This window comes from Chrysochloris asiatica, unplaced genomic scaffold (assembly GCF_000296735.1).
Source record: "Chrysochloris asiatica unplaced genomic scaffold, ChrAsi1.0 scaffold00005, whole genome shotgun sequence".
NCBI classification, from domain to species: domain Eukaryota; kingdom Metazoa; phylum Chordata; class Mammalia; order Afrosoricida; family Chrysochloridae; genus Chrysochloris; species Chrysochloris asiatica.
The window spans coordinates 17940622-17964939 of record NW_006408523.1 but is presented as its reverse complement, the minus strand read 5'-3'; the positions used below and the strand labels follow the sequence as shown (position 1 = coordinate 17964939).

The 24318-nt window shown below is 40.1% G+C and overlaps 1 protein-coding gene and 1 pseudogene across 1 annotated transcript in view; one reads left to right on the top strand and one right to left on the bottom strand.

Moving 5' to 3' along the window:
• The window catches only part of ABCC4 (ATP-binding cassette, sub-family C (CFTR/MRP), member 4), a 357151-nt gene that overhangs the window by 175954 nt on the left and 156879 nt on the right, over window positions 1–24318 (bottom strand). The window lies entirely within an intron of this gene.
• On the top strand, window positions 19623–20219 carry LOC102822996 (annotated as a pseudogene).

Here is a 24318-nt window from a genome sequence, read left to right as displayed (position 1 = left end):
GGAAATGATGAAAAGTTGGTCTCAATAAAAGGTGGAGAAAATTTCTTTAAAAAACAAAACATTGGTGAAGTTCCAAATAAAGAAGAATGTTCCAGTTTATTTCTATGCCAGCTGCAACCCAGAAAGTTGGCCCTGTTACAAAAGCATAAAGAAAGGCAAGCTGTATGGGGTGGTGGGCAAAAATATCCCTCACCCTAGCTTCAAGAGCCCTCCCGCCTCAAGACCTCCATAGGCCATCTCCTGGCCCAGGATAAACAGGCAGTAAACACTAAGATACGGCTCAATGTAGCCATTAACACTTAGAACCAACGCACACACTTATACAAGAAGGCTTCAAAAAGCTTGAAGATTTCCATTCTCTTTCAGTTCCATTTTTTGAAGCCCCCACCCTCGTACAGCTCTGGTCTGCCTCTACCTCAAGAAAGGCAGAACTACAGAACTTGTTTCAACTCAACAAACAAAAGGAGAATTCACCTTGCTTCTCCAGTCTGCTGCTTCTTTCAGCTTCACAATGTTTAACCTAGTGTCATATTCGATCAGCCTTTGCAACTCAGTCTGCCCCAGTACAACTCCCCCCATCCCAGTAATGGTTCCATGAAGAAAACAATTCAGTGCTGAATCCTTGGATGCTGAATCACATCTATACCAACATGGGTTTCGGTCACTGACATCCCATCCCTTGGCAAGAAGGTAGTAACAACATAGATGGAAAACGTTTCACTGGCTCGAACATGCTGCCTTTCAGCTTTCATTCTGATGTGGTCTACAATTCACTGCCAAAATCAGATTTTGTGTGTTAGCTCAACTCTTCCTGCTTTCCCCAGAATATATGCACTTCCTCAGTCTTGCTTCTTCCCAAAGCCTCTCCTCATCTTTGAGACTCTGATGCATCATCCTGATGCTCATTGCTGTCCCACTATCCCTTGCTGGCAGTACACCTGATGTTGTTGTTAACTGCCAACTCATGGCGACCCCTTGTGTGCAAAGGAGAACTGTACACCACAGGGTTTTTGGAAGCAGATCGAGAGGCCAGTCTTCTGGGACACCTATGGCTTCTAAAGAAGACGCAAACTAGGAAGAGTCAAACCTCACTATGTATTGCTGGAGGAATTTACAAATGCATTTAAGCCCAGCATGGAATTAAGTTTTTTCTTTGCTTTAAAAGAATAGTAACCCATCTCATTAAGTCACACAAACAAAGATTACACCAGGATAGTAGCCTAAACCACCAATGCACATTTCTTTATGGATAGATAAAAAGACATCAATACAGATTAAAATAACTACATTTTATGTGCATGTCAATGCAAAAAAAATTAAGAACTAAGGAGAGAGTTGAAATTTTCACGTAAGGGGAATGGGAGAGTCTGAAGAGGGTTTACAATCTACCAGGAAATCATTTCATTTTTAGTTTAAAAGAAAAAGGTAACAGAAAGTCTCCACTTGCAGGATCTGCAAAAGTATCTATCTGTCACTCCTGGTAAATCCTAGCTGATATATTCACAGGAATTTTCTTGGCTGCCTATTTATGGATTTCCATGGCTAATTTTTTTCATACTAGTTCTTCCCCTGATTCCTCCAAATCCATATTCTGCTCAGCATTTCCCATCACTCACAGGTTATGTCTGCTATTGTAACCTACACGAACAAATATTCTTCTCCTAAGAGCTATACTGCACAAGCGTTTCATGCATATTAGGGGGAAATCAGCCTTCTGCAGGACATCAAAGTCCTTTCAGACCATGACCTTAACTGTGTTCTCTACCGGCATTCAAAACTTGGTTGCATTAAATAATACTGGTGTAGGCTCATAATGAAATAAAATCCCGACAGGACCCAAATTCTCAGGCAGTCAGGGACTCCGCATCCCTCAGATGAAAAGTCATGTTGCTCACCCCTAAAAGGTTTCCTTAGAGCTGAATAGATCCAACAGTCACAAATCTGAAATTGCTAATATTTTCATCAGAAAGGAGCAAAAAGAGCTTTAATTCACCAAGACATTACAACTTGGAGGCAAAGGCAGCAAAGCTGACTCGGGCTGAATGGGTCAAGATATCAAACGCTGAGAGATGTAATCAAACCGTTAATGGAGAAAATAGTCCCAACACAGCTATTTTTCACTCCTTAGGTCAGAATACATTATACCTTATTTTTGGATTATCTAGGTTAATTCACTTTTCATCTATGTGTCACTTCATTCTTCTGACTTTTTTGTCCAGATGTGTTTATTTACCATCCAGTTGTTTCTGCCTACCACATGCCCTCAAACTCAGTAGCGAAAACAAAAAGGTTCAAAAGTCAAAGAATTCACGAATCCTCTGAGCTGCCATATAAAGACAGAACGTGGGGTGTAAGATGAATATAAAGCAGTTCTGCAAATAAGCTCTTTGACTAAATTGGATATTATGCAGACTGGGGAGTATTAATGACATTTTTGATAAACAAATTTGAATACGGTTTAGCCTATATTTGAAAAGAACCTTAAGAGTGAGGCTGAGAGAGCGTGATAAAAAATATCACTTAATTATGTTCCCTCAAAAGTCCCTGGGTTATGGAGTGGTACAAATGGTTAACGCAGTCAACTGCTAACGAAAATGCTGAAGGTTCAAGTCCAGCTAAAGACCTCGGAAGAAGATATGGCAGTCTGCTTCAGAAAAACCAGCCATTGAAAACCCTATGGAGTATAGTTCTCCTCTGACCCATATGTCGTGGCCAGAAGCCAATTCAAAGCCACCAGCCACTCATCAGACAGAGTCCCTGTAAGTTGGAACTGACTTGGCAGCACTTATTTCCAACTTTTCAAAATGAGTATCAAAACATTAACAAAACTCCCAAGAGCAAAGGAAATAAAGACATCTGAATTCTGTATCAAAGCTGTTGTACAACAAAGCACAAAACGAGGGCTAACATTACTAGATTACAGTCTATCCTTACACTATTCTTTTGTAGAAAGCATGAGTAAAAATTAAAATGTCCCATTATAAAAATATTGAACTTTTCAAAGACTAAACCATAAGCTTGCTTAGATACCATTTTCCTGCAAATATCTAAATGTAGTATACGTGACTTTTACACTGCACAATGAAAACCAATAAGAAGCAAACTTCTAAAGGTACAGCAAAAAATGTACATACACACGTGCATACAATGAAGTAAAATAAAGGAGCACAGAAACGGAGTCTTCTTAGATATAACCAATCACTGAACAGGATCAGTTTTGAAGACTTAGGTTCACAGTCTTGACAGATAACTCAGTCAGCATAACTGAGTTCATAAAGTTTATGCTCTACATCTTGCTCTAGTAAGTAGTATATAGGTCATAAAATCTTACAAATCACCATGTAACATACAAGTATCATTCTCTACTTCTCTGGAGAAGAAAAGAAAAAAGGAAATCCTAGATTCAGAGATAGAACCAGATGACAGGACTAACTGTCTACATGAACCACGTCCTCTTCTATCCTGAGGCCAGAAGGATTAGATGGTGAGCAGCTATCAATACTGAATGTTCTGGCTGGGTGCACAATAAATAAATTCATTAAATAAATGTGGACTCACTGAGATTATTACCTAGGGATCCCCTAGATTATCACCCTGAGATAGTCTTTAATACTTGAACCACAACTATTTCCCTCTAGTCACTTTTTAGCTAAGTTGTTGGTGTTGTTAAGTGCCATCAAGTTGGTTCTGATCCATAGCAACCCTGTATAGTGTTTCCAAGGCGCAGGTGGTGAGTTTGAACCACCGGCCTTGCAGTTCAAACGGCTTTGCAGTCTGGTGCATTAACCCACAGTGCCACATCAGGATTCCTTTTAGCTAAGTAGTAGATTATAAATCCAAAACTCAATGAGTATCACCCATGTGCACTGCACTCTAAAAAAAAAAAAACCTATGAGACCAAATGGACAATAAATACTCTCAAACACAGATGAAAAGGTTAGGGAGTGCTGAGACCAGGTAAATGGGAATAGAACTAGAAGAAGAAAAAAAGAGGAAACTGATATAATGTGAAGGCTATAACGATATCGCTGGACAAATCATTAAACCTGTTTTGCTGAGTTCACTTCCATCAAAAATACAATAAAACATTATCTGAAAAACAACTGGGAGGAATCTTTTTTTTTTTTTTTAATTACAATATAGGCAGTAAGACCGAGATGGAAGAATCTTCCATTTTCTTTACTACCACTATAATCTGAGTGTAGGAGGGCTACTGGCAGAAAATGAACCACCTACCAAAGCCTAAACAAACAGAGGAGGGAAAGAAAGGGGTTTTATTTTCAGTAGGGTTTCACCTGGATTGGTGCTTTTGTGACTCCAGGCTATCATCATAACTTGCCCATGCCAAGTTCGGCACAACTTTACCAGACATTGTTGTTGCTGTTGTTAGGTGCCGCTGAGTTAGTTCCCATTGATAGTACAATAGAACAAAACCCTGTCTGGTCCTGGGTCACCCAAAGAATTCTTGTTAAGGTAGAGCCCACTGTTGCCAGAGAAAAAGAGGAAGACCCCCAACGAGATGGACTGGCCAACTGGTAGCATCGATGGACTCAAGCGTGGCAACAGTATTGAGGTTGGCCCAGGATCGGGCAGTGTTTCGTTCTGCTGTACATAAGGTCGCTATGTACGTCAGTACCGACTCGATGACGCTTAACAACAACAATTGCTGCCATCAATGTGTCACTCCATCTCACTGACCTTCTACTTCACCAAGCCTGATGCCTTTCTCTAGGGATTGTTCTTTCCTTATAACATGTCCAAAGCACATGACACAGAGTCCTAGCTTCCAAGGAACATTCTGGCTACACTTCTTCAAGACAAATTTGTTTGTTCTTCTGGCAGTCCATGATACTTTTGATATTCTTCTCTAACACCATTAATTCAAAGGCAACGATTCCTCTCCAGCCTTTCTTATTCACTGTCCAACTTTCACATACATATGAGGCAACTGAAAGTATCAGGGGTTAGATCAGGTGCACCTTGATCCTCAAAATGGCATCTTTGCTTTAAAGCAGTCTTTGAAACAGATTTGCCTGCTATAATAACTTTTTTTCCCCCCTCCCGCTTGACTCCTATTTTCGGTGAGCATTGATTACAGGACTAAGAGTAAAATGAAATCTTTGACCAACTTTAACCTTTTCTCCAGTCATCATGATATTATTTATTAGTAACCTGGTTTACCTTGGTTGGACCAATAGGAGAATGAACCCAAACTCTCTAGGCCCCATATTTCTTTAGATGCACAGTACAAATAGATGAAATTCCTATAACATGAGAGATCATTTCATTCAGCTTGGTTCTTCCACTAAGAACCTTCTCAGGTCTTCTTCCTGTCCACTGCAATTACCAAGAACTCTGACCATGATATTCTTCTATGCAAACTCGAACAACGATGAACCCTATTAAAAAGCATTAAATGGGAGTCCTTGTGGCACAATGGCTAAAAGCCTGGTTGCAAACCAAAAGGTTAGCAGTACGAGCCTACTCAGCAACTCTGCAGAAGAGCCCTGCTAATCTGCTTCTGTAAAGAATACAGTCTAGGAAACCCTATGGGGCATTTCTACTCTACTCAGGGAGTAACTATGAGTCAAAGTCCTAAAAAGAAGCCCTTAACAACAAGAAAATCATTAACATCAAACTGTATGTCCAAGACCAATGGAAATGGGAAACACAGAGATGAATCAGGATGAGTGGTGTTACAATACGGAGATCACAACCAATGTCATGAAACACCATGTGTATGAATTCTTGGATGGAAAACTAATCTGCTCTGTAAATGTTTATCCAATTCACAATTAAAAAAAACAAAAAAATGTTAACAAAAGAGTAAAAGGAAAATCTACATACTTTGAAAAAAATCTTAGGAAACAAGAGATCTGGTAAGAGTTTAAAAAATCAAGTGCCTTTCCAAAATAGCCCAGAACGAAAGGTAGATTTCATGTTATGTGCATGATCAAAGATCTTTTGGAATTGCTAATACCCATTGCCATCAAGTCTTTTCCAACTCACAGGGATCTTGTATAAGGTTTCCGAGGCTGTAAATCTTTACAGGAACAGAAAAGTTTCATCTTTTCGCCCTTGGAGCTGCTGGTGGATTTGAACTGTCAACCTCGCAGTTAGCTGTCCAGTGCTTACTCACCAGGGCTCCTTGGAATGGTTAATAGTACTTTTAATTAGACACAATTTGAGAACTAACTCCCTCTCTGTCTCCTCTCTCTCTCCCGCTCTCTGTAAGTAGGTCACCCAAGGCCACACTGTCTCTACAACCAGGAAAGACTCTGTTGCCAAAGAACAGTCAGTGACAAGAACTCTCTCCCACATCACCTCTTACAATAAGTACAGTTCAGACCTAACACTTTCCTTAAAATTGCAAAAAATGTATCAAAAGTCACAACAGTGCATTAGTAAAAGGATCTTTAAAAAAAAAAAAAAATTTAGGGATATGAGAAGTTAAAAGTGATCACTGAATTTCCATTAATAGTAACAATTACTACAGGTGAAAAGTGGCTTTTTTCCTGGAACTAATTCATTTTCAAATGATTTTCTACAAGATTGCTCATGTAAAAGCCAGATAAACAGGATGAGGAAGGTAAAGCTAAAAGATGCTGAAATGGTTCTTGTTTACTTTCTAATATGTAACTCAAATGAGAATTCATACAGCAATACACACCCACACAGACACTCACAAACACGCAGATATTACATATACGTTGCGACTACTCTGTTGTATGTAAAGGACTGATCACATGAATTTTCTAAATTGTTGAAAATACAGTAAATTCAAGTTCCTGGGAAAACTGGAATCTTTGAAAGGCAGAAACCTGACAGAGAAGGAAAACTGCAAGTATTTTCCACTTAAAGGAGAGATACGCAAAGTCCTAAAACTACACCCTATTGAAGGCAAAGAGCTAGTACCATCCAGGAAAAGGCAGTGCTGTCGAGCCTTGACGTTTATCGGTTTCGCTGCATTTCTAATTAATATAATGCCCACAGTCATTTTGTAGGAAATGCAACAGTGAATACAAGTTAAGCTTTACCTAGAGTCACAACCATGTAAAATTCAAGGGAGCTTTGAAAAGTCTGTGGGGGGATATGGAGTTATAAAAGATAGTGGAGTTTTTCCATGAACTTTTTGAATCCCCCTCAAATTACACTGTATAAGAATGGGTGGCCTATCTTAAGACAGAGCCCATGGGGAATTCAGAATACAATATCTAGATATCCTATACAACCAGCATATGGAGATGCTTAATAAATGTTGAGTTGTAATCTCACACTCATATTAATGAGTTTGGGCAATCTGGTTCTTTGATTTTTAATTGCAAAATTCCCATCTCTATGCATCACATACAAAACCAACAGGGCAATGACAAGAAGATTGAGTAAGAATGCGCTGAAGGGCACAGTGTCGGCCATGTGGACATTGAAAGTCACAGCCGTATCTTGTGACTTTGTTGCTGTTGTAGTAAGTAAAAACAGTGGAAGTGACAGGATTTTGATACATTGAAATCGTCAAATAAACTTTCGATGTTGCTATAAAATGACAACACAGAGGGAACATAGTACAAACATATCATACTTCTGGCTGATCCTCAATTTGATAGGGAACCAGATTTTATCTGCCAACAAATGAAACCTTTGTCATGCAACAGATCTCTGAAACATTAGCAGGTGTAGGAAAAACTAATATCATAGTTTTGATGAGCAAGTTTGGTTTTCGTTTTCTTAAGCTTTTATCAAATAATTTATAAACAAGCTTCACAGATCACAAGATCACGGAATTTTTTCTGAGCTGAACTGAACTTGGATCTCTGAGCCTCAGGATGAGGTAGGTGCTAACCAAGGACACAACTACCCAGCAGGCACCTAGGGCTCCCCACCCAAAACCACATATTTCCTGATGTATTTCAACATTAGATCAGTAATGTATGTCATTTCATTTGCTAATTGCTAATGCCAGTGGTACAGTATATATAAGAATTATACTTACTCTACCTTGGGTTATTGTTCCTTTATATGTTTTTTAAAAAATATAATCTATACTTCCTAAGAACTAGCCAGAAATCTCATTTTCTTCCCAGGCAGTTTTAACTATATTTTGTGCTAGAAAATGTTTTGAGGTATCAGAATGTCCATCTGATAAAAATGCAGAAGGGTTGCCTGGAATTAACTGGAGTGAACAAACCACAAAATGTCTCTAAAAACATCCCATGAATAAAATTTAAAGGCTCCACAATCTAAAACTGCCTTAGGTCAACTTTAACTTTCACTTGTGAAATGTGACATTTTTCATGCTTTTTGAAAAAGGAGAATACATGGAAGTTTTACATTTGGACCAGTTATAACATTTTTTAAAAAGATAGTTAAGTCCCTACCGCTCCTAAGAAGTCCACCCCACCCCACCCCACCCCCGGAATAATTCCAACGTTCCATTTAAATACAACTTATTTTATAAAATTCCAAACTGTCTTTTCTTAATTACCCAATAGACTTCAACAAACTTCAGTCATATCATTTTTAAACAAAAGGTAAACCAGATGTTTAGTGCTTATATGCAAAATTCAGCTTTCATTGTAAAATTAGATTAAATTAGAATGGAGCCCAGAATTAGGTTAAGCCCCATTTAAAACAAAAACAAAGCACAAGAAGAGAAAAACATACTGCTGGGTTTTGTTTTGTTGCTTGTTAATCTTGGTCATTTTGTAATCTTCCTCTGTATCTAAGAAAAAGTGGACACATACCTTATCACATCCCCCAGCCCCTCCACCCACCTTGCTGATTCATCCCTTACTGTGGGATCAGGTCTGGACTATGATCCACAGGGTCAGTGGGTTCAAACCCAGCAGCTGCTCCTCAGAAACCCTATTACAGGATTGTCAGAACAGACTCAGAGGTACTTAACAACAACAGTATGTCCATTTAGAACTTGTAAAACCAAATCAATAAAATTTGAACTGATCGTATAACCAAAATAGTAAAAGATCCATAAATGTCAGCTATGTGCCAGTCAGGAACTTTAAAAAATTTTTCGCATCTATCAATTCTCCATTTCCACTAGAAAAGGTTGACAACAGTCCCACTGTAATTCCCATTAGGAGATAAAGATGAAGCAGAATGAGGGTGGTACCTTGGCAAAGGCCAGTGCATTGGTGGCAGAGAGGGCTCGGAGTCTGCAAAGTCTCAGCTCTTTACCATGGGGTACCACGGATCTTCACCACATAGTGGGGGTCAAAGATATTTTTAAGAAACAAAGGAAAACCACTCAATCGTCTCTCACACTTCAGACATGTTATCAGGAGGGAGCAGTCCTGGGAGAAGGACATTATGCTTGGTAAAGTGGAGGAGGGTCAGCACAAAAGAGGAAGGCCCCTCCATGAGATGGACTGTACAGTGACAGTAACAATGGATTCAGGGTAGCCAGCATTGTGAAGACAGCACAGAACCGGGCAGTGTTTCATTCTGTTGTGCATCGATCGGTCACGTTATTCAATCTGTGAGTAAATGGTCATTTTTGTTTTCAGTCCAAATTTAAATTTCACCGATTTTCTTTCATGGAATTCAATATATATAAACCTTATTCTGGCGTGATAATCAAACTAAAAAGAGGGTACCTACACAAGACACATCACTGCTTGTAATATAACTGTGCTTGAGTCAAGACCTTAAATGGGAAGCAAAGGTGCTCTCACACCTGACATCAACTCGAAAGAAATGGAGACTGAAGAGGAGAGAGAAATGAGTTCTGTTTTCAAGAATCAAAACACCAAGTGCTTAAAGTGCTTCCTGGAGATGATTCTGACTGTTGAGTATTTACTTGGACCATGGTGATATCTAAAAGAAAAACGCTTTTCTGTTTATAGATTGTTTCATTGAACTACATCAAATAGGTATCAATAAAGGTTATTTACTTCAGAGAAAAAAAAAAAAAATCAAGTGCTTATCCAAAAATTATTTTGTCATATACAGTTTCAAATTCAGAATCTCATCTAGGAAATTTGGCTATTTAGAAATGGCAAGAATTAACCGAAGCCATCTCTGAACATGTCAGGTCAGTTAATCATTCAACTCCTGCAGCTGCTCTTTCATGAAGTGAGACATGACTGGCTAGAAAATCTGACTTCAAGGGGAGTAGAAGCTTCTTCCATTCAATTTTTAGAAGTCCCTCTTGTGTGAGTTAAATCTATTCACCTGGTCCAGAGACTCGACAATTCCTTAATAAACAGCATCTTATCTGATTGTATGATAAAACTACTGCTTGTCTGGCTTACACAGGTGTTCCCGTTTATTATTGTAGCTATTTATGTCAACAACTATTTATTTAATCTTGAAGTCAAGGAAGAACAATTTTCTAGTAACACTGATTACTCATCAGCTTAAAATACATTTATTTTCCTTTCATTTACAGCAATGTGTCAAGACCACCATTTAAAAGTTGGCACCAACATGAACTCCTTCTGTCAACAATATAATTCAGTAGGGGAGTTCAGTAAACCAAAGCTGACTCCCTTTTCCACTTTCATGCTAAATAACAGAGAGAAGCTGGCGAAGATGTATGTTCACAAGAAAGAGAACTTTAAAACATTACTACCATTTTATTCTCCAAAAAAGGGGAGAGCAAAGAATGTCTAGCACCCTCAAAGGAAATAAATTTCATGAGGCCAGGCCATTCTGACACCAACTAAAGAAAGAAGAAGGAATAAATGTTTAACATTGATGACTACTTCTAAGACAGCAACCATTTCCTGCTTACTCTATTTTTAAATACTTAAACATAAGGATAAGTATCAATCCACAATCCTAAGTGTGTCGCAAAGCAAGCACTGCTACTCATTCATCTAGGCTTAAGACATTATACATGTGAGAATATTTATGGAAGGAAAAAATCTACTTACACTACAGTATCTGTTCAAATATCTTCATACAGAATAAAAGAACTAAGGGTATTGTTTTTCTAACCACACCCTCAAAATCTCCATACTTTTTGATTTCATGCTTTAGTCAAAGTAAGGGATGAGACCAATGACTAAGTCAAAAGAACACTTCAATAAACTTGCACCTTAAGTTCAGAGAGACACCATTAACTACTTAAGTTCCTCCAAAGTAGTAAATTGGGCTGAAAATCAACCTGACTAGATATTTTAGTTTCTACTGATGTATCAACAACATGATGCCCTCTAACGCTGCTTCAGCCCAAACAGGAGACCCGGAGGCAAGATTTTTCTATATGATGAGCATGATTGTATTTGGAATAATGTCTGGTTAAAGATTTCTAAACATCATAACAAGTCTAAAACAGACTTTCCAGGTGTTCAAAAGGTTGAAACATTTGCCCGTGTGATACAATCTATTAAAATTTAAATGCCAAAAAAGAAATGAAAATATTTCCAGAACAGAGAACCTGATTTGATGATAGCTTTCCATTAAACCACTGTCTGTTAATAAACTTCCACTTAAAATGTACTTTGAAGTTTAACATCTTCTAGCGTTAAAAAGAGTTTCACATAAATGAGGGGAAATATTTTCAAAGATTAAATCAGGCCTTGAACCGGTTCATTCTGGTCTGAGTTACTGAGAATTTGCATCTTTCCACCACAGACATACTGAGTCAGAATCTACATTTTAAACAAGATCCCCCAGGTGATTCTTATAGCTCCCCAGGTATGTACATACAAGAATCACCTGGGGATCTTGCTAAAATGTAGATTCTGACTCAGTGTCTTTGGGGTGGGAATGAAAATGCTCAGGAGTGGTCAAATCAGAATGAACTGGTTCAAAGCTAAGAAGAGAACATTTCATGACATTATGCATGGGGAAGATGTCTTTGGTTGTACTGGTCCTACTATCCAGGAAAATGAGCCTTTGGTCTCTGGCATGAAGTGATGACCACCCAAAGAGAAGTACTGTTGTTAAGGGTTTGGGGTGGTTCCAAATCGTAGCAACCCCGGCCCTTAAGATTTTCCAGGCTCCATATCTTTGTGAAGGAGCTCTGGTAGCGTAGTGGTTACGTCGGGCTGCGAATCTCGGTCAGCAGTTCAAACCTATCAGCAGTTCCACAGGAGAAAGATGAGGTTTTCTGCTCTCATGCAGATTTACAGCCTCAGAAACCCTGTGCAGGATCGCTATGGGTCAGAGCCGACTCGACGGCACTTAACAACAACATATTTTTGTTGGAGCAGAAAGCCTCATCTTTCCCCCATGGAGTGGCAGGTGGGCTTGAATCTCTAACCTTCTGGTTACTAGTCCAGTGCTTATCCTACAGAGCACTGGGTGTGAGTATGTACTTATAAGGAGAACTTCAGAAGTATTGGTTTCCCTCCCCTTACCCTGAAACACTTGTGAGAAACTAGCTCTACAGTTCAGTCATTTTCTGGACTGACTAGAGTATATCTGGAAACTAGCAGCCCTGGTGACACTGTAGGATAAGCACTAGACTGCTAATCACAAGGTTGCCAGTTCAAACCCACCATGGGAGAAAGATGAGTCTTTCTGCTCTGGTGAAGATTCACAGCCTCAGAAATGCTATACAGGGTCGCTAGGAGTTGGGATCGACTTCATGACGCTAAGTTTGGTTTTTGATTTTGTAGTTGGAAATTGGGTTAAGGCTTGCCATAAATTTGGAGATTAGAATCTTAAATGATCACTTACTTGTACGTCCTAAACTTCTCTAACACTCGCACTGGCATGATTTCACTTTGAAAACAATTTGCCTTGAAGTTACAGGAAAAAGTTTTTGGAAATTTTATGAAATCAAGGCCAATCCCTTATGTAACTGATAAAGAAGCTGAATTATATTATATGCTTCTAAACGTGTGTGTGTTGTGTATTTAAAAGCTTCTCTAACCCTCCATTCTGGAAACTGTATTTACAATTGTAATCTGTATCTTTTTTATACAGAATCATAGAATACTGACACTGGGCAGTTTGTTAGAAATAACCCATTTCCTACAATTATTCAAGACAGGCAAACTTTCCCCTCTAACACTTGGGACCATCCCTGATTCCGAGTAGATGCCAAGAATGCAGAAAGTTACAAGCCAGAGGCAATAGAAGTGAAATGACTGGCTTAGTTACCACAAAGTTATATTTCTAGCAGAGCTTCAACATCTCAATCTACATCCTAACTCTCTGCCCAACAGCTTTTAAATTGTCTATTAATGTTTCAAAATGGAATACTGCCTCCTCTTGATTTCTTAAAGGCAAAGTTTTGAGGCTCCAAATATTTAAACCACAAATGTGCCCAGAGAAGACTTCAATGTACACCTAAACTTTCAAGAAATTTATTAGACTTTTGATCGTTCCATTTCCTTGTCTGGTAAGCAACAGGAAAACCTGGAACCATGTACAATCTAGTTTCATGAATCACAGCTGCCAAAGAACCAAGATATGGTTTTCTCTTCATGCCACCATACATCGGAGGCCAAGAGGCCAAGAATAATCTGCTATATAATTGTACTTCTGGAAAAAAACGATGTTTTTTAGGAAAGAGGTTATTTCAATGTAAACACCAATTGTAAGACAGACACTGATTGCAGCACTATAAATTTCCATTGTTTTTAATGGGTGTTGCCTGAAGAACTCGAGATACAACTGCACTCCTAAAACTATCCCTTGTTCCCTTCAGCCAACAGCTATTTAATAATCAACTACAGTTTGTCTGATCCTGAGTCCAGGGGATTTAGTGGTAGAACAATTGAAAAGCTGGAGGAGGGCCAACACCCATACACACTGCTGTTGAATCAATTCCGACACACAGCAACCCTATATGACAGAATGGAATTTTCAAAGCTATAAATCTTTACAGAAGCAAATTGCCTCGTCGTTTCCCTTAGAGTGGCTGGTGGCTTTGATCAGCCACCTTTTCAGTTAGCAGCCCAATACATAACCCAAGTCACCAGGGTCCCTTGCAGGATGGCAGATAACACTGACTTAATGTAACAGACAAACAGTAAACACACAATTAACTAAATTGTAATTTAACGACAATGTGGAGAAGCATTATAAAGATTTGATACAGTGAGTGGCTGCAACAAGGACCTGAAACATAGGAAGGAACTTAGGAGGATGCAGGTCCAGGCAGTGTTTTGTTCTATTGTACCTAGAATCGACCCCATGAAACCTAACAACTTCAATAAAGATTTAATGAAAACACACACACAAAAAAATTTCTTTTAACTTTATGCGAAACAAAATGCTAAAGACTCAGTGTTGTAAATACCCTGATTATTTTTTTCCATTTTTCTTCGTGGCATAATGAATACCACTAATGCTTATAAACGGGAATGTGGGGGAGAAATTGATGACAGAATGTAAAAAAGCCCAGTTACAAAATTAAAATCAGAGTGGCTCTATATGGTACCACACGAAAGCTTCAAATTTAGCCTTTAAGAGAAAGTATTTGATTTGATAAAGTGTACATAATTTCAATTCGGCAAACCCTCCCCCCACCTATTTTCAGTTACTATCCTGGAGCTATGTCTTACATACACATGGTTGTTGCTTGTCGTGCGCCATCAAATCGGTTCCGACTCAGAGTGATCCTGTATAGGGTTGCCTAGAGCAGACGGTGGGTTTGAACTGCAGACCTTGCAGTTATCAGTCCAGTGTTTATCCTACAAGGCCACACCAGGACTCTATATACATACTAGGGTTTTAGTAATGTACTTATAAGGAACCCGGGTGAAATAATGGTCAAGCACTTAACTGCTAACTGAATCTAGACTGCATGGGGGGAAAAAACCTGGCAATCTGTTTCCCCCCAAAATTTCAGTCTAGGAAACCCAATGGGGACATTTCTATAGGATCACTATGAATTAGAATTGACTTGATAACACACAGAAACAACAACAATACACTTAATATTTATTAATGCTGACACTGACCCAGAAATACGATGCTATTTTTTTTTCCTTGAAATGTTGTGCAAAAGCAATGAACTTTTTCATAAATATATTTTCATACATTTTGTGATTGTCACAAAGACCTACAATTTTGAAGTAAAAAGGGGGACATTTATTTTTTAATGAAAACATTTAAATTTCTATGAAATTACATATCACAGAAGGTATTACCAAGTTATTGAGCATACTCTGATCAGGAAAAGCTACAAAAGATCCAGGACAGAATGGGAGAAAACTGTAGAAACAAAATTCAAATTCATAAAACAAATAAACAAAAAGAGACCAGACTTCTTGGTCTGATAGAGACATGTGGAGTCCCCAAGACTGTGGCCCTTAGACATCCTTCGAACCTAGAACCGAATGCACCACAAGAGTCACTTTGCAGCCAAACAGCCAGGCCTGTGGAATGAACAAGAACATTGATGAGGAACACACTCCTCCCAGTAATCAACTATACGAGACCAAAGGGCAACAACTGCCCCAAAACAAAGCTCAGGAGGCAGAAGGGACAAGAAAAGAGGGTGTCTGGTAAGCAACAGGAAAACTTGGAACCATGTATAATCTAGTTTCACGAATCATAGCTTCCAAAGAACCAAGATATGGTTTTCTCTTCATGCCATCACACATTGGAGGCAAAGTTCAACACTAATCTGCTTACATATTGTACTTCTGGAGAAAAGAAAAAAAAAAGTTTTTTAGGGAAAAGTTTATTTCAGGAACCCAGAGAAGAAGCAGGAACAGTGCTGTTGCATGGAGGAGACTATAACTCCTTATAATATATAATTTGATAATGCTATCAAACAACATGTGTATAAATTATTAAATGGAGAACTAATTTACTCTGTCAACTTTCACCCAAACCACAATTTAAAAGAGAAAGTATTGAATATTCTAATGTATCAAAGTATTGTGTATTCATGTATCAATGAAGTCCTGAATACCAAAGATAGGTTCAATCAAGTCAACTGAAGGCTAGGACAACACATTTCAATCCAGTAATAACCTAAGAATGAAGGGGGCATTTCCGTCATACCCGGAGTCCCTGAAGGGTACAAATGGTGAAGGCACGTGGCTGCTAACAAAAAGGTTCCAAGTTCAAGTCCACCCAGAGGCACAGCAAATGGAAGACCTGGTGATCTACTTCCAGAAAATTAGCCATCACAAACCCTATGGAGCACAGTTCTACTGCGACATACATGAGGTCACCATGAGTGAGAGCTCACTGGGTGGCAATTTAATAGTATCAGAGACATGCAGGAGAGCAGAGGTGGCCCACGGGTAGAATTCTTGCCTTCTAGGCAGAAGCCCAGGTAGGCTTTCCAGCCCATGCACCATGGAGCTCATGAACAGCCGCTACCTGTCCATTAATGGAAGCTTGTGTGGTGCTGAGACATTGAACAGGGGTCAGGAGAGCTTCCAGACTTAAGATGGACTAGGAAGAAAAGCCTGAATGACAATCTACTTCCAAAGATCAGCCAATGAAAACTTCAAGGGTCGCAATGGGTTGATCCACAACTGGGGCTGGTACAGAACCAGGCAGTGTTCCATTCCATTGTGCAAGGGGCCTGCCGTGAGTCAGGGCCAACTGGATGGCAAATCACAACATCAAAGCCACAGATCTTAGACTGAATAGAAAAAGTATGCATGCACATGCTTCAAAATACATAATATGCATATCACTTATACACGTAAGCATACTTACATGCATATACACTATAGGAAAAACTCACACAAGTACAACAACATCCCTATTACTCCCTAGATACTACATGATTACCACTTGAACAGGGCATAAACTGTCCAATTCGTATAAGATTTGATTAGACAACCACAAACCCAGCGATTCTATTAAGTTGTCAGTATTTCTATGTATGATTGTTACAGCGAAGAAAAAATAATATTCTAATAGAATAAAAATGTATACCAAAATGGTGCAATATTTACCAGCTGTAGACAAGTGCTCTAATTATCACCTTTGTAAAGATTACTGACAAAATAACAATAGTAATCAAATATATGTAACTATGTAACTATTTAAACTGGTAACAAAAGCTTTTATGATACTATTAGCAGTAAATGAGCAACTCCCATAAAATATGACTTAATATCACCCCTGATAAGAGTTTAAGTACATATGAGCATTGTTACAGGAAAAAAAAACATTATTTTTAATATGTGACAACCTGACAGGATTTAATTACCACACCTACTTCAACTGTTAGCCTTTTCATTCAAACCTGAAAAAATAATATTTATGTGGCTGTTGAGAATCATTATGATTGATGCAATCTTTTGTGTTCTTCCCTTTATAGTCACTTGCATTTGTTATTATTAACAAGGAAAAAATGAAAGGGGAAATGTGTGTTTTTGCTTTGCAACAAAGCTTTCCTGGTGATGACTAAGTTCTTCCTTTGAACACAAAAAGCCTCTTAAACTAACTAATGTACATATAAATGCGTTCCTTACAATGTGCAGTAAGGGGGTGGGTGGGGGGGTGGGGGAGAAGCTTGTAGGACTTTAGCCAGAATTAAAAACAACCTAGGCAAGATGACTAGTAGATGAAAGCTGTCAAGTGATAAGTTGTTCTTCTCAATTTCTTACAGCTCATCTGCTCTCAAGGAAGAAAAACCATAGTTTCTTTTAACCATATCCACAACAGATCTGACTTGAAAGGAAACACAATGAGTGATTTGGCATGAATGGGCATTTTACCAACTTTCCAGCATCACTACTGGATATTTATGTCAGTGACAAATGATGACATTGGTGCAATCTTTTAACACGAAGCCTTGCCTTGTAAATCGTCTGAATGATGCTGTGTCAAAACAACACCAACCATAAATCAGAGGTTTGAGGACTAGTATTTCTTGTTTAAACATGCTACCTGCTCAGCAGAATCACTTGTGTGAACAGGCATAGATTAATGTGTGCTAAGCAGAGCCATTTTACCTCCTAACTGATAGAGCTATAATTTAACAACCTATTATCGGCGTGGTAATTTTGACAGTGCTGAAATATTACACTTGTTAAAAATATGCATTTAGCAGTAACTCCTGTAGTCATTGGAACTGAATAAACGAATAGCTGGGCATCCCTACAATTGTGTGTCTTCTCTATTGATGATTTTTGTTTCCTGCCAGAGCAAGGGTACGCTGAGAACTGATTTTATAAAAAAGTATACAGCAAAAGAGTCCTTCTGACAGATGGAACGCTCAGTTCACTGCATGGCTCTCATTTCTCTGTCGGCTTCTCCATGAGTTATGCAGCAACTTGGGGTGGATTCTAAGGAGTCCCTTTCCTGGTTCAAGGGACAGAGCAATCATATAACTCCCTCCCCAATCCTCAACCCCTACAAGGGCCATATGCTAATTCCAAATATTATCTGTCTGTGACAGTGTCTACAGAACCCAGTGTCCCAGTCAGGCACATCATAATCGTCACCATTAGGGTTCTTCACATTGCCAATTAGAAAGGATACAAGACTAGGTCTCTCTTAACATCTAGTGCTAACTATTTATATTCCACTCTTCAGGGACCTCCAGCACCTTCCTTCAATCACAAGAAGAAAAACAACAGGGATCAGTATACATATATTTTTTTCTTCTCTAAGAGTATGAACCCTAATTTAATTTGATCCATACAAAATAATAAAATATCATTTGAAAATATTTTTTTTCTTACACTGGGGGATGCAAAAGTAAAGGAATACACACACACACAACACAACAGGGCTGCAAATGGACACTGGTTATCACCCAATATGAACTTTTCACTTCCCTGAGAGAATGAACACTTCTAATGACATAAGGAGCTCCATTTCAGAAAGCCCAAGTAACACACTGAAAACAAAGAAACAAGGGTTTATCTGCAGTCCATTACAGTCGATGCACTAAGCCAACTGCTACATCACCATAATGAGGCAGAAAAACAAGAGAAGGATCCACTCATCTTGTCACCAGAAATGAAGTGCTGAACTGTAGCGGTTACGACTGAAACACCTCTACTGAATCTAATGGCACAAGTAGAAAAGTGAAGAAACAGTGTGCTTATCTTTCTCCTGAAACTCACGTGTTGGAGGAAAATGTAATCAGAACATATAAGGAACTGTAATGAGCCCTGTTAGGAATTAAAATGGATCCGGCACCAAGATTTCAAACTCTGCCTACTGCAGTTACTGGTCAAAAAGGTGTAAATTGGGAAATTCCAACCCTTGTTTGAAAGGCTCGATCTTCAAGGACAGCCTTTTGAATGTTTCTTTAGTAGAAAGTTTTATGTTTTAAATATAATAAACCATGAAAACATGTTTTCTAATTCCCTATCAATGCTATCACATACAACGAGCCAAGCAACAAAAATTGAATTTTCCAAGAAAGCTGTAAGATAAAAACCAGCCAGTTGTGCAGTAAGGCACCCTTACCTTGAATCATCCCTTTAATAATGTAGACCGCGCTGCCCTCTAGTGCAGAATGTAGAAAATAAATCGGTTCTGCACGTGCAAGGAAAGCATGATAACATTTCAAATAGACAGCATCCCTTAATTTCTGAATGACTTAGTGTTAGTTGTTTGTGAAGAGCTGATAGAAGTGACCTGGAGCTAAAATAGAAGATAAACTTTGACTCGGTAGAGAAAGATGGCACAAACAGCACATAGAACATGTCTGCAAAGAATGCACTATTCAACTCAGAGTACAATCAAAATGCATGTGACAGCCTTTCGGTGCTGCGGCTGTAGCCATGAGTATGCTCAGGCTTCAAAAGAGGCTTGCCTCCAGTGTTCTGCGCTGTGGCAAGAAGGTCTGGTTGGACCCCAATGAGACCAATGAAATCGCCAATGCCAACTGCCATCAGCAAATCCGGAAACTGATCAAAGATGGCCTTATCATCCGCAAGCCTGTTACTGTCCATTCTCGGGCTCAATGCTGGAAAAATACCTTAGCCCGCCGGAAGGGCAGGCATATGGGCATAGGTAAGCGGAAAGGTACTGCCAATGCTAGAATGCCCGAGAAGGTGACCTGGATGAGGAGGATGAGAATTCTGCGCCGGCTGCTCAGAAGATACCACGAATCTAAGAAGATTGACCGCCACATGTATCATAGCCTATATCTGAAAGTAAAGGGAAATGTGTTTAAGAACAAGCGGATTCTCATGGAACACATCCACAAGCTGAAAGCAGACAAGGCTTGCAAGAAGCTCCTAGCTGACCAGGCTGAGGCCCGCAGGTCTAAGACAAAGGAAGCACGCAAATGCTGTGAGGAACAGCTCCAGGCAAAGAAAGAAGAGATCATCAAGACTCTGTCCAAGGAGGAAGAGACCAAGAAATAAAGCTGCCTGGCTCGTGTCTGTATATAGTGGCCTGGGCAATTACATAGATCAGTCATTCAATAAAACAAGCCTTTGTTTGCCTGTCAAAAAAAAAAAAAAATGCATGTGACATATGAAGCTACCTTGTTGTTGTTGTTAAGTGCCGTCGAGTCGGTTCCAACCCATAGCGACCCTGTACAGGGTTTCCGAGGCTGTAAATCTTTACGAGAGTATAAAGCCTCATCTTTCTCCCGCGGAGCGGCTGGTAGTTACGAACCGCTGACCTTAAGGTTCGCAGCCCGATTCGTAACCACTACGCTACCAGAGCATTCCCATGAATGCTACTTAGGAGGCAATAAATACCATTACCAAAATTTATCAAAAAAGGAAAGAATACAAAATAAAGATGGGTAAGAGGTAATAGGACAGAAAGATGAGAAAACAGAAAAACACCTTTTGCCATTCTAGACACATATATTCCTTGGGTTCGAATTTTACCCAGCTAGCTTAAGAGTTTCCAAGTTATGAAAGGTGAGTACTCAGTAAGGCATGTTATTATCAACACAAATAAACTTAAAACCACCACCACAACTTTCACACAGTGTTCAAAACATACAGTAACTTAAAGTCATGTAACTTGGAGCAGTGTAAAAACTGGACAGTAGCCAACGTGGCTCAAGCATACTTAGAGGAACCTCACCGCTGAGTTATACCTCGCCTCCCAGGTGACCCTGCCCCCCTTAAATCTAAGTAAGAGACCTTGGGGCTGTGGTGTGGCAGCCAGCATTTCAGGATGCTCTGCTGAAGGTGTGATTCTCAGAGTTAAGTGAAAAGGGTCTCCCATGGACTAACCCAGTGCAGGAAGAGCCAGGAGAAAGGGTGAAGTGAGAGGCAACAACTCCAGGGGAAAGGAGCTCTGGTAGCGTAGTGGTTATGAGTTGGCCTGCTAACCTCAAGGTCAGCAGTCCAAACCTACGAGCCACTCCACAGGAGAAAGATGAGGCTTTCTGCTCCCGTAAAGATTTATAGCCTTGGAAACCCTATGCAGGCTCACTATGAGCCAGGTCTGACTCCAAGGCACATAATCCATTCACTCCATCACTCACCACCAAGGGAAGCATTCAAGAATGAAGAGAAAAGAAGTTTCTACCAAGGATGACCACATTACCAACCCACATCCCAGAGTTCTCTGGGCTGTGTCTGTCCGTCTACCACATCCACAGCTCTCCAGTGTCCTCCAGGTCGATCGAAGTTGCTGAGAATACCCCAGCACAAGTAGGGACCAGAGATGGGGATGTAAGGGAACAATAGCAAGATGACTTCAAGGGCATGCTAGGTTTGTGGTTCTCCCGGGACTTTCTGCATCCAAGGTCTAGGTCTAGCTTCCAGGAAACTGCTATTGTCAGCTGCCGTCGAGTTAAGCAGACTCATCGAACCCCATGTACCAAGGAATGAAGCACTATGTGGTCCTACATCCTCCCCATGATCAGCTGGAGATTGGGCTACTGTGGTCCAGAGGGCTTTCACTGGCTAACTAGGGAGGAGATCACCAGGCCTTTTCCCCTAGTTTGGAAGCTCTGCAGAAACCTGCTCAGTAAGCCACCTGGCAAACAGGTGGTGACTAGGCGTGAGGTGCATTGGCCAAGAATCGAAGCTGGATCTCCCGTATGGAAGGCAAGACCTGTACCACTGAAGCACCACCACCCACTACCAGAAACTGCGGTGTGTGTCTTCAAACTGGTTCCGACTCACAGTGACCCTGTATAGAGTTTTCAAGGAGCAGCTAGTGGGTTTGAACTGCCGATTGTGATTACCAGGCCAGTGCTGATCGTACAGCATCACACTAGGACTCCCACACTGGTGAAAGTCCGTCCCATTGCCCCAGTTTCCTAAAATCTAGGGGTTGTAAGAATCCCAGGATCACAGGATCTCTTACTGACTGACCCCTGGTATCCTCTGAGAGAGAGCTTCAGAATGACTAAGTCCAAAAAAAAAATGAAGATCTGGTTCCCCGTCTCTATGGATGCTGCTTCCGGGACCCACTCTGTAATTCATGTGTGACATAATGCTGGCCAGTCATATACATCAACGGGACTGAGAGACCAAGCATGTCTACTCTTGACCCTAGAGGGGCATTTATTTTTAAATTATACAACCATTAAGAGTACATATACTCAATGTGTGAAGGAGTTCTGGTAGCGTAGTGGTTACAAATCGGGCTGCGAACCCTAAGGTCAGCAGTTCGAAACTACCAGCTGCTCTGCGGGAGAAAGATGAGGCTTTCTGTTCCCGTACAGATTTACAGCCTCAGAAACCCTGTACAGGGTGGATATGGGTCGGAACCGACTCAGCGGCACTTAACAACAACAACAACACTCAATGTGTAAACTATGAAGCCTAACTCATAGTTTCACAGTTCTTTACTCCTATAAAACACCGCAAAAAACTGTAGCCAACCAGACATTTAAAATCTACACGTAAAGAGTAAATAAATAATTCATGGTCCCTACATTCGGGCAAAATGCACCTTTCTTTGGAGTACTTCTTTAAGCTATCTTATTGAAGGGATAAAATCCTGTTAATAGAGAAGGAAGATCACAGACTTCAAAGATCACCTGGTCTCTTGAATAAAAAATAAGTTAGCCTACAGGTCGTAACTATGAAGAGTCTGGTTAACAGTACACAGCCTCCTCACTGATCAACTAATTTGTTATCCAACATTTTGTGTTTATGAAAATTGGAAAGAATCCCAACTATTTTGTGCAATAATGAGGTACATCTGTCAGTAACAAACACTGAGATGCTAGCTGAGAGCAACGCTGGATGTGATAGTTCAGGTGTGTGTCAACTAGCAGGGCCACGATTCTCGGTGGGTTGGCAGTTACGTAATGATGCAATCATCCTCCATTTTCCCATAATGCTGATTTCTGCATAATGACCTGGTCTTTGGAACCTAACCATGTTGAGAAATAAGGAGTGGGTGTATTTATTAAGTACTGACCATATGATACACATACTTCAAAGCTTTATGAATGTATTAAATTGCTTTATTCTCACAGCATTCTAGTAAGGTAGTTGTTAAGTGCCATCGAGTCAATTCCGACCCATAGTGACCTAGTGTAGGGTTTCCAAGGAGTGGCTGGTGAGCTTGAACTGCCAACCTTGCAGTTCAAACCAGCATCACACCAGAACTCTGTGTAAGGTGGGCGCTGTGTGTTAATGCACCAGACTGCAAAGCCGTTTGAACTTCAAAGTCGGCAGTTTAAGCTCACCAGCCACTCCTCGAAAACCCTATACAAGGGTTGCTATGGGTCTGAAATGACTAGATGGCACTTAACAACAACAACATACGTATGAAAATGAAGGCACAGAGAAGTTAATACACTAGCACAGAGAGACTAATAATATTAGTAAACTATTGTTGTTGTTAAGGAGCACTGGGGTAGCGTAGTGGTTACGAATCGGGCTGCGAACCGTAAGGTCAGCAGTTTGAAACTACTAGCTGCTACACAGGAGAAAGATGAGGTATTCTGCTCCTGTAAAGATTTACAGCCTCAGAAACCCTGTTCAGGGTCGCTATGGGTCGGAACCGACTTGACGGCACTTAACAACAACATTGTTGCTGTTAATGACTGTTGAGTGGTTTCCGACTCCTGATGAAGGCAGAGTAGAACTGCCCCAATTGGTTTTCCAGGATGTGACCTTTCAGAAGCAGATCACAGGTCGTACACTCCTGGGTGGGTTTGAACTGTCGACCTTCCAGCTAGCAGACAAGTGCTTTACCATCTGTGTCACCAGGGTCTCATATATTAGTCATTAGCCTAAGTTATTACTATCCTGGTTTGGTACTGTAGGATCAGCACTGGACTGTGAATCACAAGATAAGCAATTCAAACCCACCAGCTGCTCCTCTGAAACCCTCCAGTGCTGCTATGAGTTGGAACCAACCACTGGCACTGAACAACATCAGGAATTAGCACCAGAGTCCACAGCTTTAACCATAACATCTGCCTGTTGTTGCCACTTGCCTATCCAATAGTGCCTACGTGACTTGGCTTGGTTGCACAGCTGGTCAATGGCAAGGCCAAGGCGACTTCCATGTTCCTCCAATCCTCCCCTA